Here is a 19,170-nt window from a genome sequence, read left to right as displayed (position 1 = left end):
ATCTGTGCATGGAAGCAAGCATGTCACATGACCCAATGCATCTTGGGTAACCTGCTGCTTTCTATACTGTAGGAAGACTGTAGACTTGAGTATTTTGGGGGAAGGTTTGTGCTTTTTCGGATGGTTGCTCAAGCACATGTATTGGGCAATTCCCCGCTTGTCCTGTTTACTGGGGACTTTGCTGTACATGGAAATGGCGAAATTGGCCAATCCATAAATGAAGGGGTATACCATGCTTTAGGATACAACTGTCTCCCTCAGTACTAGTTTGTGGCTTTTGCTCCAGTCAGTAGCTTTGGTGGTTGAGGCTTCCTCTTTGCCACTCTAGTGCCTTTCTCCCACACAGTCAGGAGCATGGCACCTGTTCAGTCCTGTTTAGAGTCCTCCAATGAGATGCTGAAATTTCTAGTTCTGTATTCTAAATTTTGTACATATTGTATGCTGCTTGGCATTGGACCAGTTCTAAGCGTCATGCAAGCAAAAACATTTTTGTGCCCCTGACAATCTCCAGTCCTGGCTGCCACAGACTGATGAATGTTGTTGAAAAGGAAAGAAGCTCATGAAAAGTCCTGTATGGGTACAGTAAATGTAAGATTCTAGCAGAAGGTTATATGTGAAGAGGGGTTTGTGGTTGGTTTGCATTGGATCCTGTAGGTAATTAGCAGCCAGTGAACAGAAGCAGCATTTTGAGCAAGGAGAGAGTTGAGCAGAGTTCAGAATGGGACTGGAGTGATTAGTCTATTGGTAGGTTGTAAAATAGAATCTTGTGCCAGTGCTTTGGAGAGGGAGGTCTCACCCTGCTATCCTACCGATAGGAGATGCTGTGGAGGATAGTGGGTATATGACAATGCTCAGCACTAGCCTTATTTAATGCTTTTGTGTTCAAAGTGAGTAAAATGGGGCTGCTATTTCTGTAGTGAGTTGTTTCCTGTCATTATGTTTTGACTTAACCACTTCACCTTCACTTTTGCCCTTAAAAATCCAGAGTAATTTTCACCTGTCAGCACTCCTTCCATTCATTCGCCTATAACTTTATTACTACTTATCACAACAAAACAATCTTGTGTTTTTCACCACCAATTAGACTTTCATTTGTCCCAATTATTGCAACGTTTAAATTTTTTTTTCCCCCTAACACAATGTAAGGCACCAATATTTTATTTGGAAATAAAGATGCGTTTTTTCAGTTTTGCGGCCATCCCTAATTAAAAACCCATAATTTTATAAAGTAATAGTAATATACCCTATTGACATAACTATTAAAAAAAAGTTCAGTCCCTATGGTAACTATTCATGTGTTTTGTTTTTTTTAACATTTTTTTTTTTTGGGGGGGGGGGGGGGGGGGGGGGGTAACTATTGGAGTGTGTGAGGTCAAGGGTTAATTTAAAATGTAAATTCTAAATAAGTCCTTTACTGAAAAATGTAGATGTAATTTTTTTTTTTTTTAATTTGGTTCACAAGATATACTCGTCGCTTACTTTCTTATGGGTAGTATTTCTATGCATAGAGGAAGTGATGCGTGAACGTTTTTTGTGAATGGTAGCGCTGTCTCATTGACGGCTGCGGTCATTCACACAGGGACTTGGATCAATGAATGGGAACTGCGTATTGTTTAAAAGAAGTATGGCAGGCTCCATATCCGTTTCTCTTCAGGTTCCCTTTAACCACTTAAGGACTGCCCCCAGCCGATGGGCGGCGGCAAAGTCCGGGCCTAAACGACCGCAATACGCCCATCGGCGGGGGCGGCTGCGGGCGTGGTTATGCGGCGATCGCGTCATTCGTGATGCGATCAGCCGCTGGTGACTGGCTCCGCCCCCCTCGCGCTGTAACCCGCCGGCCGTTCGGAAGCGCCGGCGGGTTACTAGCACCCGGATCACCGCATGTACTTAGTATAATAGGCTTTGTAATGTATACAAAGCCTATTATACTGGCTGCCTCCTGCCCTGGTGGTCTCAGTGTCCGAGGGACCACCAGGGCAGGCTGCAGCCACCCTAGTCTGCACCAAGCACACTGATCCTGCCCCCCCTTCCCTCTGATCGCCCACAGCACCCCTCAGACCCCCCCTGCCCACCTCCCAGACCCCTGTTTGCACCCAATCACCCCCCTAATCACCCATCAATCACTCCCTGTCACTTTCTGTCAACGCTATTTTTTTTTTTAACCCTAAACTGCCCCCTGCTCCCTCCTGATCACCCCTCCACCCCTCAGATTCTCCCCAGACCCCCCCCCCCCCCCCCCGTGTACTGTATGCATTTATCCCCCCTGATCACCTGTCAATCACCCCCTGTCACTGCCACCCATCAATCAGCCCCTAACCTGCCCCTTGCGGGCAATCTGATCACCCACCCACACCAATAGATCGCCCGCAGATCCGACATCAGATCACCTTCCAAGTGCAGTGTTTACATCTGTTCTCTACTCTAAACACCCACTAATTACCCATCAATCACCCCCTATCACCACCTGTCACTGTTACCCATCAGACCATAATCTGCCCCTTGTGGGCACCCAATCACGCGCCACACATGCTCAGATTGCCCTCAGACCCCCCCCCCCTTATCAATTCGCCAGTGCAATATTTACATCTGTTCTTCCCTGTAATAACCCACTGATCACCTGTCAATCACCCCCTGTCACTGCCACCCATCAATCAGCCCCTAACCTGCCCCTTGCGGGCAATCTGATCACCCACACCATCAGATTGCCCCAGACCTACCCTCAGATCACCTCCAAAGTGCATTGTTTACATCTGTTCTGCCATCTAATCACCCACTGATCACCCATCAATCAGCCCCTGTCACTGATACCCATCAGATTAGACCCTAATCTGCCCCTAGGGCACCCAATCACCCGCCCACACCCTCAGAACGCCCTTAGACCCCAGCCCTGATCACCTCGCCAGTGCATTGCTTGCATCTATTTCCCCCCTCTAATCACACCTTGAGACACCCATCAATCACCTCCTGTCACCCCCTAGCACACCCACCCATCAGATCAGGCCCTAATTTGCCCCGTGTGGGCTCTTGATCACTCGGCCAAACCCTCAGACCCCCTTCCGATCACCTCCCCAGTGCATTGATTGTAACTATTTTCCCCTCTAACCACCCCCTGAGACACCCATCAATCACCTCCTGTCACCCCCCCTAGCACTCCTATCCATCAGATCAGGCCCAATACAACCTGTCATCTAAGAGGCCACCCTGCTTATGACCAGTTCCACAAAATTTGCACCCTCATAGACCACCTGTCATCAAAATTTGCAGATGCTTATACCCCTAAACAGTCATTTTGAGAAATTTGGTTTCCCGACTACTCACGGTTTTGGGCCCGTAAAATGCCAGGGCAGTATAGGAACCCCACAAGTGACCCCATTTTAGAAAAAGACACCCCCAAGGTATTCTGTTAGGTGTATGACGAGTTCATAGAAGATTTTATTTTTTGTCAACAGTTTGTGAAAAAAACAATAAAAATCAATTTCCGCTAAGTGTCATTTTTCACTAACTTGTGACAAAAAATAAAATCTTTTATGAACTCACCATACTCCTAACGGAATACCTTGGGGTGTCTTCTTTCCAAAATGGGGTCACTTGTGGGGTTCCTATACTGCCCTGGCATTTTAGGGGCCCTAAACCGTGAGGAGTAGTCTAGAAAACAAATGCCTCAAAATGACCTGTGAAAAGGACGTTGGGCCCCTTAGCGCACCTAGGCTGCAAAAAAGTGTCACACGTGGTATCGCCGTATTCAGAAGTAGTATAATGTGTTTTGTGGTGTATTTTTACACATACTCATGCTGGGTGGGAGAAATCTCTCTGTAAATGGACAATTGTGTTTAAAAAAAATCAAAAATGTGTCATTTACAGAGATATTTCTCCCACTCAGCATGGTTATATGTAAATATACACCACAAAACACATTGTACTACTTCTCCTGAGTACGGCGATACCACATGTGTGACACTTTTTTGCACCCTAACTGCGCTAAGGGGCCCAAAGTCCAATGAGTACCTTTAGGATTTCACAGGTCATTTTGCGACATTTGGTTTCAAGACTACTACTCACGGTTTAGGGCCCCTAAAATGCCAGGGCAGTATAGGAACCCCATAAATGACCCCATTTTAGAAAGAAGACACCCCAAGGTATTCCGTTAGGAGTATGGTGAGTTCATAGAAGATTTTTTTTTTTTTTTTGTCACAAGTTAGCGGAAATTGATTTTAATTGTGTTTTTTCACAAACTTGTGACAAAAAAATTAAATCTTCTATGAACTCGTCATACACCTAACAGAATACCTTGGGGTGTCTTCTTTCTAAAATGGGGTCATTTGTGGGGTTCCTATACTGCCCTGGCATTTTAGGGGCCCTAAACCGTGAGGAGTAGTCTTGAAACCAAATGTCGCAAAATGACCTGTGAAATCCTAAAGGTACTCATTGGACTTTGGGCCCCTTAGCGCAGTTAGGGTGCAAAAAAGTGCCACACATGTGGTGTTGCCGTACTCAGGAGAAGTAGTATAATGTGTTTTGGGGTGTATTTTTACACATACCCATGCTGGGTGGGAGAAATATCTCTGTAAAAAAAAAAAAAATTTACGGAGATATTTCTCCCACCCAGCATGGGTATGTGTAAAAATACACCCCAAAACACATTATACTACTTCTCCTGAGTACGGCAATACCACATGTTTGGCACGTTTTTGCAGCCTAAATGCGCTAAGGGGCTCAAAGTCTAATTAGCATCTTTAGGCTTTACAGGGGTGCTTACAATAGTGCCCCAAAGTGCCAGGACAGTGAACACACCCCACAAATGACCCCATTTTGGAAAGTAGACACTTCAAGGTATTCAGAGAGGAGCATAGTGAGTCCGTGGCAGATTTAATTTTGTCGCAAGTTAGAAGAAATGAAAACTTTTTTTTTTTTTGTCACAAAGTGTCATATTCTGCTAATTTGTGACAAAAAATAAAATCTTCTATGAACTCACCATGCCTCTCACTGAATACTTTGGGATGTCTTCTTTCCAAAATGGGGTCATTTGGGGGGTATTTATACTATCCTGGAATTTTAGCACCTCATGAAACATGACAGGTGGTCAGAAAGTCAGAGATGCTTCAAAATGGGAAAATTCACTTTTGGCACCATAGTTTGTAAACGCTATAATTTTTACCCAATCCAATAAATATACACTGAATGTTTTTTTTTTTTATCAAAGACATGTAGCAGAATAACTTTTGTGCTCAAATGTATAGGAAATTTTACTTTATTTGAAAAATGTCAGCACAGAAAGTAAAAAAAGTATTTTTTTGACAAAGTTCATGTCTTTTTTTTTGATGAATATAATAAAAAGTAAAACTCGCAGCAGCAATCAAATAGCACCAAAAGAAAGCTGTATTAGTGTCAGGAAAAGGAGGTAAAATTCATTTAGGTGGTAGGTTGTATGACCGAGCAATAAACCGTGACATCTGCAGTGGTCTGAATGGGAAAAAAAAGGCTCTGGTCCTTAAGGGGCGAAAAGACTGTGGTCCTCAAGTGGTTAAAGAGGAGCTGTTAGGTATAGGGTCTCAGAGAAAATAAACACATATATCAGTAGCTAAATATAGGCTGTACTTACATTACATATGCATTTCACTGTCCACCTTTGGATTTCACAGAATTTTTATATAGTATATGCAGAGAATGATGCTCCTGACAGCTCATGGCCGGCTCCATGTTTGTCTGTCTCCTATGAAGCCAAATGTGTCGTCATGTCCTCCCTGCTTCCTGATCACAGAAAAGCTCGTACTGAATAACACTAGTTTGCAGTGAATATTAATGAGCCATGTGGCTAGGAACAATAGCGGACTCCTGCAGTGTACTCTGCCGGGAGATTTATCAGTGCTGTGCGCTGGACTGAGTTACATGCTATTGTTACTTGACCCTGTAACTTCTCATTAGCAGCTGAGGGGAGGGCCCCAGAATGCTTTGCAGTATGGTTTGCGGCTTGCGTCCTCTTAAGAGCTTGGATCTAACAGCTTTGCTGATAAGCACACATCAAATGAAAGAGATTTTTATCTTCACTATTGCCTTTTTGGCTTCCGTCTAAACTGTTTAACACAGGAGAATAGAGGTTTAAATTAGCTTCTGCAGCCTGACAGTTACTCTTTAAGCAATCAACAGGAAGTCCAGTGAGATTATATCAAACAATGAAAAACATGGTATGAAGGCAAGACGATGACTGTCACATCTAGGGAAAATACCAGCACAGATTTGTGTTTGTCCAACAGCAAAATTTTATTGACGCAGATCTAATCATTCTAAAAAACAAAAACTCCTTTTATGGACTTGCTATGACTGAGAAAAGCAAACTAATATAATAGATAATAACCCATATAAACACATTTCCCCCGGAATCCAGAAAAGTCTGGTGTAACAGCCATGTGCTGGGCTGTGCCATGGAGTGGGGGTGATTTAGAATGGCTCATTGATGATGAAATAGGATGAGAGCTTCTTCAGGCTTGTCTCCTGCCACCATGTGACCAGCTCCCTATGAACCAGACAGATGTTATAAATGTGGGGTTGTAGAAATATTGTATGAGTTACATTTGTGATGTGTAGTGCCACCTGCTTAGTAATTGGTAAGCAGGTATTTTGATCACCACAAACAGAAAACTCAGCGCTTTTATAATAGCCCACAGAGTCAATCCAGTAATATTTGGCTGGTTTAGATTCACTTCTCCAACATGAATAAAATGGCCCAATGTCCACACAGAGAGAGAGTAGTCTCTCACTTTGTGCTATATATACGCTATACATACGGCTGCGGATGATCAGGTGAGGGATTAGTGCAAACAAGAAACCACAAGCCCATGTAGCGTATTACATTTTAATGTGAACATCAAAGTAATATACTGAACTCCTAGTGGAAGGATGAGGATTGCGCATGCCAAAACAGAGTAATGTCACAGCACGATAGCCGTGGCAAGCAGCTGAACTGACCCCAATTGGCAGACAAACTGCATACTCCAACCGGCAGGTCGCTTCCTCCTCCCGCACACCCAGAGTTACGTCCTACGTCACTATGCGTTTCCTATATTTTGATACCTAATGTGTTACCTGTAATCATTCATACCCCTGGCAAATTTTGACTTAGTTACTTTTATTCAACCAGCAAGTAATTTTTTGACATAGGTGTCTCCCAAAAGATAATACAATGAATTACAAGAGGCATTATTTTGGAAAATTATTATTATTACATTTGAGCGATAAGTGTCCAGTCCAAAATTATTCATACCCTTCACAAACTGTCACAGTCTGTGGAAAAATCCACAGTTTGATACCATTCTAAATAGTCCAAGCTGCAGCCGGGCTGCAGCTCTCTGAAGCTGCTCCAGACCTTGTCTCAGATTTCTACACCTTTAAACCTATTTGTGCTGAAACTGGACTCAAAATACAGAGGAATTCCACCCACCACGACCAAGGCTACAACTACAACCAACCAGAACAATCGGATTACTTTGGATGGCAGAGATTTAAACTGGATTGAAATCCTCCATGAAGCTCACCTCTGCTGAACACACCAAGCCTTCTAACAGCTGACCTGAAACAAGACCTTCAACTTCTCTGGAAACTTGATTGCCTGTGATTGCCCTCACTCCACCCTGTGAGTAATCCTTTATACATTATCCAAGGCATATGCACCAAGTGACTATTTTCCACATTTATGTTATCATTTATCTTCTAAAACAAGGAACTTTACTTAAAATAAATCTATGATCCAACTCTGTGTAGGAATGAAAGGATTTTGCATAGACCCCCTTTGATCCCAGCAGGACTCCAGAAGTACAAGTTATTGAACAAGTCTATTGTCTCTAATGTCAACATACAAATACTCATCAAAGGACCTTTTCTCTGCATGCCCTCCCAAGAATCAATTACAAATTAACACCTCTCTGGCTCTACTCTTAAAATCCTTTGGGATACTCAGGAAATGCAGAAGGGGGCGGAGAGGTAGTGGATCCAAGTATAAAAAACATATTTGCCCTCAGAAAAGCTTAATCACAGCTACACTCTGCAATGCCAGATCGATAAATAATAAGACTGCAACTATACATGACCTAATAGAGCTCTCTGATTTGACCTTTTTGACAGAGACCTGGCTTGGGAAGCATGCAGGCCCAACTCTTGAAGCAACCGTGCCGGCCAATTATTCAATCTTGCACTGTGAGAGACAAGTCGGCAAGGGTGGGGGGGTTGCCATATGCTTCAGATCCTCCTTGAACATAAGGCCCCTGCCCATAGGCCCCACTGAAACCTTTGAATGTATTGCAGCTCAACTGTCAGCAGAAGTAAACATCAACATATTGCTCATATACCGCCCCCCAAAAAATGGTCCAGCCTTTCTTAAGGAAATATCTGAACTCTTATCCTGCGTAACAGTGGAACACCCTAGATGGATCATCCTGGGAGACTTCAATGCATGGGTGGATGATCACGACTCCCAGCTAGGAAGTGAACTACTTCTCATAATGAATGAACTGGGTTTCTCTCAGGCTATCAACCTCCCCACCCATACGAAAGGGCACACCCTGGATCTTATATTTCATTCCGGACTTTTAATATCACACATGGATATAAACCCAGTGGTATGGTCAGACCACCACACCATCCACTTCTCTCTGACAGCACCAGCGATAAAACACAGAGGGAAAGAACTCATAAAATACCGTTCACTGAAAGATGTCTCACCCCAGCACGTTCAGAATATCCTCAACTTCGACACATTAACCAATCATTGCGCAGACCCAGACTCCATGGTCCTGATTTACAACCATGCAGTGTCATCTGCCTATGACGCCCTCGCTCCAGTTCGCATCAAACGATCTACACCACTTCACCATGCACGGTGGTTTGACAGCTCACTAAAGGACCTAAAGAAAGAAGTGCGCAGACTAGAAAGGAAGTGGCGAAAATCTCAGAATTCAAAAGATAAACACACCCTTGTCTCTCACCGGGAAAGCTACCAAAATGCGATCACCAAGAAAAAATCCTCCTACCTATCACAGGAGATCGCAAAGGCCGCCAACAGACCAGCCCAACTATTCCGCACAGTTGATAGACTATGTAATCCATCCTGTCTAAAACCCACTATAACTCCCTCAAAGGAGCTATGTGAGAAATTTGCCTGCTACTTTGCTGACAAAGTATCTTCTATTCGGTCTCTCATTCAGTCCACAGCACCCAAGACTCATGCAACTAATGGAAATAGCTGCAAAAACAACCTAACACCCTGGACTGATTTCAAAAGTATTAGTGAGGAAGAGATCTCAGACACCCTCTGTCGTCTCCACCAGACAACCTGCGACCTGGACCCTGGACCAACTAAACATATGCTGAAATGCCCTGACCTGCTTGGTCCAGCATTTCACAAAATAGTAAATTGCTCTCTGCAAGCAGGGAGGTTTCCTACCTCTCTAAAAGAAGGAATCATCAAGCCCCTTCTCAAAAAACCTTCCATGGATCCAGATGCTATGAGCAGCTACAGACCTGTCTCCAACCTCCCCTTCTTAGGTAAAGTTATTGAAAAGGCTGTCTATCTGCAACTTGAAACCAGGCTGTCAGTAAACAACATCCTGGACCCTCTACAATCTGGCTTTAAGAAACACCACAGCTGTGAAACAGCCCTCATCCAAGTCTGCAACGATCTGCTCATGGCAAGGGACAGAGGGGAATGCTCCATCCTAATCCTGTTGGATCTCTCAGCTGCTTTTGATACAGTTGACCATGAAATCCTGCTTAACAGACTGCAGGAGTACTGTGGCATCAGTGGATCAGTCCTCCAGTGGTTCAGATCATTCCTGACTGACAGAACACAGAGAGTATCCCTAGGACCTATAATGTCCAAACCTGCACCTCTACAATTCGGAGTGCCACAAGGATCAATCCTATCCCCTCTGCTGTTTGCAATCTACATGTTGCCACTCGGTACACTTATCCAACGACATGGCCTGACGTACCACTGCTACGCCGATGACACACAGCTATACCTGTCCTTCAAACCTGGTGGAACAGACCCTACCCCAAAAATAAACTCTTGCTTAGCTGAGCTTCAGGCATAGATGAATGATAACTGGTTGAAACTGAATGCTGACAAAACTGAGGTCCTGTTTGTCCAAAGCCAGTGCTCGCCATCAAAACAGCTCTATCCTAAAGCAACACCAATCAGGATTGGGAATTCAGACATAAACAGCTCCAACCTTGTGCGCAGCCTTGGCGTACTAATCGATGGGGAATTGAGTTTCAGAAACCAAATTTCATCTGTAGTTAAATCTTCCTTCTTTCATCTGAAGAACATTGCAAAGATTAAACATCTGATTCCCCCAGAGGATCTTCAAACCCTAGTCCACGCCTTCATCACATCACGGCTGGACTACTGCAATGCCCTTTATGCTGGCCTCCCCAAAAAAGACTTGCGTCGCCTGCAATTAGTGCAGAATGCTGCTGCCAGATTGCTAACAAACCAGCCTCGCCACTGTCACATTACACCGATCCTTCGCTCACTGCACTGGCTACCAGTACAATGGAGAATACTCTTCAAGATTGGACTGCTGACATTCAAATCCCTGCACAATCTGGGCCCTGGATACATGAAGGACTTGCTGAAGCTGCACCACACCTCTCACAACCTCAGATCAGCAAGTTCTATAAACTTGGTCACTCCCAGAGTGCACCTCAAAAAATCTGGAGACAGAGCCCTCTGTCATGCTGCCCCTACTCTTTGGAACTCCCTACCACACCCAGTAAAGACAGCACCATCCCTGGAGCTATTCAAATCCAGACTGAAAAGCCACCTGTTTAGCCTGGCATTTCCAGATTTATAAAATTCTTCCCCTGTACCACGATGGTCGGAGCCATGCTTATGCGCTTTGAGTCCCACGGGAGAAAAGCGCTTTACAAATGTTATTTGTTGTTGTTGTTGTTGTAATTACCCTGAATAATTGGGAACAGCAATTTTAATCAAAACAGGTGAAAAACAGCAGCTCTTTGCAGTTAGTTTGTGGACAGTCACGACTAAGGCCCAGTGCACACCGAGCGGTTTTAGCAGCGATATGCCAACAGCATCCGCCTGTGAAAACGCTTGGGTAATTTATTTCAATGGGATGGTGCACAACAGAGGTTTGTAGCAAACCGCAAACGTGCCTCCTGCTGCATGTTTGCGGTTTGCAGAAGCGTTTCTGCCTCAATGTAAAGTATAGGAAAAGCTCAAACCGCTCTGGAAACCACTAGTTCAGAGCGGTTTTTCCGGCGGTTTTGTTACAGAAGCTGTTCAGTAACAGCTTTTACTGTAACAATATTTATAATCTGCTACACAAAAACGCTCCAAAAAACGCTAGGCATGTTTAGATAACCTCTCTAAACATGCCTAGAATCACTCTGAAATCTGCTCCAAAAACCTCTAGCGTTCTGAGGATCTGCTAGCGGTTTTGGTGTGCACTGGGCCTAAAGCTGGGAACACAGCAGAATGGCATGTGTATTTTACTATATGCTATGGGAAAAACGCAAGAGATTCTGCTAAGTGTGTTCCTAGCCTAAGACATAGGAGCTCAGTGAGGACCAGAGGCTGGGCATTGTGGCTGCTTAAAAGTCAGGAAAGGGCTACAAGGCCATTTCTAAATGTTTTCAAGTTCCAGTGGCTACAGTGCACTGCACTTTGGAAAATTTCAGAGGACATGGTAGGAAACCAAGAGTGACACCTGTGCTGGCCAGAAGGATAGTGAGAGAGGTGAAAAAGAATCCAGGGGTTACCACCAAGGCCATCCTGGTAAATCTGGGGTCTACTGGTAGCAGTATCTCAAGACAGACAATCCAATAGACACTGCACACTGCTGGGTTCCATGGATGCAGACCAAGGAGGACGCCATTTCTCCAGATAAGGCACATAAAAGCTCACTTGGCCTTTGCAAATGCTCTTCTGGACAAAGAAGAAAACTTCTGGTTTTCTGTATTATGGTCAGATGAAACAAAATTTGAATTGTTTGGGCACAATGATGTTTCCTTCGTTTGGAGTAAAAAAGGAGAAGCCTTCAACCCAAAGAACACCATCCCCACTGACAAACGTGGTGGGAACCTATTGTTTTGGATGTGTTTTCAGTCAATGGACCAGGGAACCTAATCACAGTAAACAACACCATGAAAAAAGAGCAATACATGAGGATTCTCAATGACAACATCAGGTAGTCTGCAGAGAAACTTGGCCTTGGGCACCAGTGGATATTTCATGACAGTGACCCAAAACACAGCAAAAGTGGTGAAGAAATGGTTAGCAGACAGCAACATTAACGTTTTGGAGTGGCCCAGCCAGAGCCCTGACTTGAATCCAGTTGAGAATCTGTGAAGGAAGCTAACGATCAGGGTAATGGCAAGAAGACCCTCCAACCCGAAAGATTTGGAGCTCATTGCTAAACAAATGGGCAAAAAACCCGTGGAGACATGCAAAAAGCTGGTCTGCAATTATAGGAAGCGGTTGATTGCTGTAATAGCTAATAAAGGGTTTTCTATTGATTATTGAGGATGGTATGAATAGTTTTGGACTGGCCACTTTTTACTCAAATGTAAATAAAATATACACAAGAGACATATTAATGCCTCTTGCACATTGTCTTATTATCTTTTGAGAGACACCTATGTCATTTCCCGTTAAAAAATTATTTGCTGGTTCAGTAAAAGTAACTTTAAATTACAATTTGCCAGGAGTATGAATAATTATGGGCAGCAATGTAAGTAGTGAGAAGCCTCTGGATGGTCCAGAAGCTTCCCAGATCCTTCTCAAGCCCACTGCTCCTGCTCAGGACCCTCTTATTTGTGGTCACGCACCCTGCATGTATAGCATGTGCAGGTACGGATTAGATGTATGCCCAATAGAACAAAGATGATCATGCACAGAGGAAAATGCTGTACATGAGCAGCTTAGTTCTATTGGGCATGTGTGGACGATACTCATGCATGCCCAGCATGGATGAACTATACTGGATTAAAGGATACATGAGACGACCTAAGAAAGAAAAGGTTTACTCACCTGGGGCTTCTTCCAGCCGATAGTAGTGTATCAGGTTCCATGCTGAAGCTCTGCTGTAGTCCAGGCTGCCGCTGTACCCTCCGTAAGATCGTGACCTGCGGCTGAGTCGTGGTTTTCTGTGCATACACGGGCACACCGTGCGCCTCTTGAGATCTTGCTACCAAGTCTCCGTGAACTGTGCAAAAGCAAAGCACTCTTGTCCATGGGAGTGGGCACCTACCTACCTATACTGGGTCTCCTACCTATGCCTAGCTAACTACTGAGGCACCTACCTATGCCTATCTACCTATACTGGGACACCTACCTATGCCTACCTACCTATACTGGGACTCCTACCTATGGCTAGCTAACTACTGGGGCACCTACCTATGCCTACCTACCTATACTGGGACTCCTACCTATGCCTAGCTAACTACTGGGGCACCTACCTACCTATACTGGGACTCCTACCTATGCCTAGATAACTACAGGGACACCTACCTATGCCTACCTACCTATACTGGGACTCCTACCTATGCCTACCTACATACAAGAAGATAATAAGGTAGTTGCTTCATTGTTATCTCTGTCTAGATAGTCAGGAATAGGTACCTCAGTATACATAGCCAAGATTAGATGCCTCTGTATAGTCAGGAATAGGTACCTCAGTTTAGGTACCATAGGTGCCTCTGTATAGATAGACAGGAATGGGTACCTCAGTATACATAGCCAGGATTAGATGCCTCTGTATAGATAGTCAGGAACAGGCACCTCAGTATACATAGCCAGGATTAGATGCCTCTGTATAGATAGTCAGGAATAGGTACCTCAGTATAGATAGCCAGGAATAGGTACCCCAGTATAGATAGTCAGGATTGGATACCTCTGTATAGATATCCAGGAATAGGTACCTCAGTATAGATAGTCAGGATTAGATACCTCTGTATAGATATCCAGGAATAGGTACCTCAGTATAGATAGTCAGGATTAGATGCCTCTTTATAGGTAGCCAGGATTAGATGCCTCAGTATAGATAGTCAGGATTAGATGCCTCTGTATAGTCAGGAATAGGTACCTCAGTATACATAGCCAGGATTAGATGCCTCTGTATAGATAGTCAGGAATAGGTACCTCAGTATAGATAGCCAGGAATAGGTACCCCAGTATAGATAGTCAGGATTGGATACCTCTGTATAGATATCCAGGAATAGGTACCTCAGTATAGATAGTCAGGATTAGATGCCTCTTTATAGGTAGCCAGGAATAGGTACCTCAGTCAGGATTAGATACCTCTGTATAGATAGCCAGGAATAGGTACCTCAGTATACATAGCCAGGATTAGAGACCTCTGTATAGATATCCAGGAATAGGTACCTCAGTATAGATAGTCAGGATTAGATGCCTCTTTATAGGTAGCCAGGAATAGTACCTCAGTCAGGATTATGCCACCATGAAGCGTGTACAAAAGCAAGCGATGCAGCATGTGTAAAAACATAAGGCATTGCGGCTCAGAGACAAACGAAGCTACCGTTGTAAAGCAGAAGTCTCTCACCCATGCGCTGGACAACCACTTTCTATCTGGTCTCAAGATGCTACTAAGTCCATAAAACAGGGCTTCAGCTCAGAGCCGCGCTTCACTGAGCGCTGGGTGGATTACACACGGCGGACCTCCGTATGCAGCTACACACTGATGCACGCTGATGCAGGTGGCATGGACGGTGTTGCAACGTACCCGGCAGGAAACGCCTCTGTATAGGTAGCCAGGATTAGATGCCTCTGTATAGTCAGGAAATCGGTACTTCAGTATAGATATCCAGGATTAGATGCCTGTCTAGATAGTCAGGAATAGGTACCTCAGTATAGTCAGGATTAGATGCCTCTTTATAGGTAGCCAGGATTAGATGCCTCCGTATAGACAATCAGGATTAGATGCCTCAGTATAGTCAGGATTAGATGCCTCTGTATAGATAGTCAGGAATAGGTTCCTCAGTATAGGTAGCAAGGATTAGATGCCTCTGTATAGTCAGGAAATCGGTATCTCAGTATAGATATCCAGGATTAGATGCCTCTGTCTAGATAGTCAGGAATAGGTACCTTAGTATAGTCAGGATTAGATGCCTCTGTATAGGTAGCCACTAGCCAGGATTAGATGCCTCCGTATAGACAGTCAGGAATAGATGCCTTTGTATAGAAAGTCAGGGATAGGTACCTCAGTATAAATATGCACAATAAACAATCTGGTGCACAGATCATTCACTTAATTAGTAAAACCTCACCGTTGTGAGGGAAGGCGGGGCCAACAACTATTCAACCGTCACATACACTAATGGACCGCCACTCACTTACTATAATATTCTTTATTGTATCAAAAGGTAAATAACAACAAAATCAACCCCTTTAAACCCCCCACCTATTAAAATCCCATCCCACGCTGGATTCAACAGGAGCGCTCCTGGTCACACCCTACACATGCAACCCGCATTCATCAACCATGAACTGAACCAATCCCTAATGGCTAATGGAATGGAGGCAACTTAATAACAACACTTCTGCCAAAGCAAGTCCACTTATCTATATTTACTCCGGAGTATACATGCTTGATAATTCCTCATGCAGTATTATGTCACAGTCCAGGTTCAAATCTTCAACAACTGCGACAGACCTCTGCAAATAACATATCTTTAAATGCTTCCTTATGGAGTTATTCAAAGTCCTTCCTTGGAACACCATACCACCATTATACCCACTGGCTCTCCACACAGCTGTATGGCTTCCAGGGTGTCTCCCTTCAGCATAAAGGCATTACCTTCTCGCTGCCACAACTGATGGTCGTCAGAGCTTCCTACTGCGGCGTCCCGCAGTATACAGGTACCTGTATGTGTGATAACCTGCCGGCTTGTAGCGTGTCATGCGTCGCCTTGTATGGACGCCGGAGCAGCTTCCCGCATCCAGCGTATTGGCCACGCCCACATACGCGTTACGCCCACCAACGTGAGCTTCGTCAGTGTGATGACGCTGTGGCTGGTTGATAGCGGGAACACCCTCTTCTATTTAAAACAGAACTGTCTTCCATCCACGCCTCTTTTTCCATCCACCCCTCTTCTTGGATCACTTCTGATTCTGCGCTCTGTACCTCTAATTAGACATCGTTCCACATGTTACTATCCTGGTATTTTAAAAAGAACACATAGTCCAAAAACATTGCTGCGTGTCATAGAACCATGGAATATCTCACTATATTGCTTCCTCAATTACACAAAGTTCGTGCTGTATGTAGCTTAGTTGTTTGGTGCCTCCTTTTATTATCTCCATAGTGGCTGCATGTAATTTAGTTGTTTAATGCTTCAATTTATTGCCTCCATACTGTTCTATTATTTAATATCTCATTTAAACACCTCATTCTAATATCCCCACAGAAGCATAAATACAGTGCATTTATATACTCATATCTATCCCTTGTCCTCACTGAAACCTACTTTGCAAGCACTAGATATTACTCCGCATACACTCCTGCAAATAGTTTCATGCATTCTCATATGCACATTTCATAATAATCTTCCCATCATGCCTATTATCGGGATACATATCTGCACCTAATCCATGAACTCTATTTCTCTTATTCAGGCACCACCAACACAAATATTGTACACTTCACAGCATCCCTGCAATCCAGACTAGTTCTAGAATTTGATCTATCCTATTCTAAACCCAATTTTTGAGGACACAGAGGGAGAAGGAATTGGGACAAAGAAATACAGCCCATTCTAAAGAAGAGGGTACAACCATACAGGAAAGGCAAAACACACAGAGAATAGAAAAATATGGGGAATCAGAAGACAGACAGGACCGAAAGAACATAGTGAATTTGCCTAAATTTGAGCTAAAGGAACAACATATATCTGTGCTCAACAAGGGATTATCTTTTTCTCATGTCTGCGGAGGAGACCCCTTTGATACATATAAATATTTTCTGTTTTTTCTGAGAAATGTTTTGTTTAAAAAGATGTTCGCTAAAAAAGAAAATTTGTCCTTTCTGCCTAAAGAAACCCCAGACCATGAATCAACAATTAGATCCTTAGAGCAGAGGTCACTTTTGAGGGATCTAGAAGGATTGATGGATGAGGGAGGCCCCCTTCCCATTCCCTCACAGGGAACTACGGATGATGCTGTGGTCTACCCGGATCTTAAAAAACGGTCGAGATACATGCCTCCACTCTCCATGGATAAAAACATTAAAGTGTTCTCTGATTTGGTCAGTCGTGACCTTGAGTTCATACACTGGGGACCTAGGTTTGATAACCTATCCCCCTTGGAGAGACAGGCAGTTCTTGAATTGAAGGAGGCAGATGACATCGTCATTCGTGGGAGTGAAAAGGGGGGTAATATTGTCTTGTGGAGCAAAGAGGCATATTTCAAAGAAATGGAGAGACAGCTAAATTGTAAGGACACATATATGAAATTACGTGACAATCCATTCCCAAGGATAATCAAGAAAAGAGACGAAATTTTGGAACGAGCCCTAACTGAGGGTTTCATCTCAGCAGCTGAGTATAATTTCATGAAGTTACAACTGTAACGATCGGTGTCAGCACGCAGAGAGAATCTGATTATTGGTGATCTGCAGTATCACCAAGAATGCAGATATATACCCGATTATTGATGATCTGCAGAATCACTGATAATCAGATATGCCGCTAACCTCTGGACACCTATAGGTATGTGGGTGTTTGGTGTAACAGTAGTACTTTGAGTGAGGACCACCCGAGGAGCAGGTGGTCCTTGGAAGTATGAGAAATACCTCCCTTAGGAAGTGCAGAGATCTTGCGGCAGCCTGAGACGTCCAAGGGGCGGAGTCCCAGGCTGGATAGCAAGAAGACCCGGTAGCTAGTGACCCCTGGAAGATGGGCGTCACAAGCAGGTCTGGAGTATAACACAAATGATAACACAGTTCCCTAGTCTTGGGTGCGAGGTCCGTGTTCTCAGCACCCTGGAACTAGTCTGGAATATAACACAAATGATAATACAAGTCCCTAGTCTTGGGTGCGAGGTCCGTGTTCTCAGCACCCTGGAACTAGTCTGGAATATAACACAAATGATAATACAGTTCCCTAGTCTTGGGTGCGAGGTTCGTGTTCTCAGCACCCTGGAACTAGTCTGGAATATAACACAAATGATAATACAGTTCCCTAGTCTGGGGTGTGAGGGCCGTGATCTCAACACCCTGGAACTATGCTAGAGAATAACACAGATGATATACAGTATTCCTAGTCTGGGGCGTGAGGGCCGTGATCTCAACACCCTGGAACTATGCTACAGAATAACACAGATGATATACAAAAGTCATCTGGCTCAGTGTGAATTCCCAGGTCCTCCTGGTTCAAACACACTGTTGGATCTGACTAAGGTCTGTATGCTTCCACGTAGGTGTTCGCAATGGCAGACAACCAGCAACTGGCAAGCAAGCTGTACATATAGTTGCAGGACTCTGCTGCCCCGCCCGAGCCACTCAGCCAATTAGGAGTCCAGCAGGAATCAGCTGATCGTCCTGATCAGTTGATCCATCTCCAACTGGCATAAAGGTCCTGACTTCTGGCGGGCGCGCGCGTAGCTCTCCATCCAGGTGCACTAACAGAGCCAGCCATACCAGACACAGACTGCTGCGTGCAAACCGCCGCGTTCGACGCGGAAACAGCCGCCTTGCTGCCAGTACAAATCTATTAACCCTTCGCACACTCACATGCAAATGTTCAAACAATTGCATTCACAGATTCACTCATCCAGGCACAACTGTTATCCCTACAGCTAAATTAAAAGCCAGGGTTTTAGTTCACAGAAGAATGCATTCTTATGCTTAATCACCTATACTGCGCAGAAGTACCCAGGTAAACATAGGTGTCCTAACTCTGGCCCTGTAACATGCATAGTGCAGACATGCAAACACATTCATTGCATCAAACCTATCAATGGATTAGGAGCACACATCCTAACTTCCTCTCCTGGGAAAGACAGTGCATCTTACCAATCGCACAAGGGAGCTAATGTTATGTGTCCATGTGCACCATGCGCATACACCAGCATAAGCTGTCTGCATGCTGACAAACATACAGGGGAAGGGGGGAGTGCACCGAATTGGACCCTAGCCACAGGGGTCA

Source organism: Hyperolius riggenbachi, chromosome 12, assembly GCF_040937935.1.
Source record: "Hyperolius riggenbachi isolate aHypRig1 chromosome 12, aHypRig1.pri, whole genome shotgun sequence".
Taxonomy (NCBI): Eukaryota; Metazoa; Chordata; class Amphibia; order Anura; family Hyperoliidae; genus Hyperolius; species Hyperolius riggenbachi.
The sequence above is the reverse complement of the archived record's forward strand: the minus strand, read 5'-3'. Positions refer to the sequence as shown.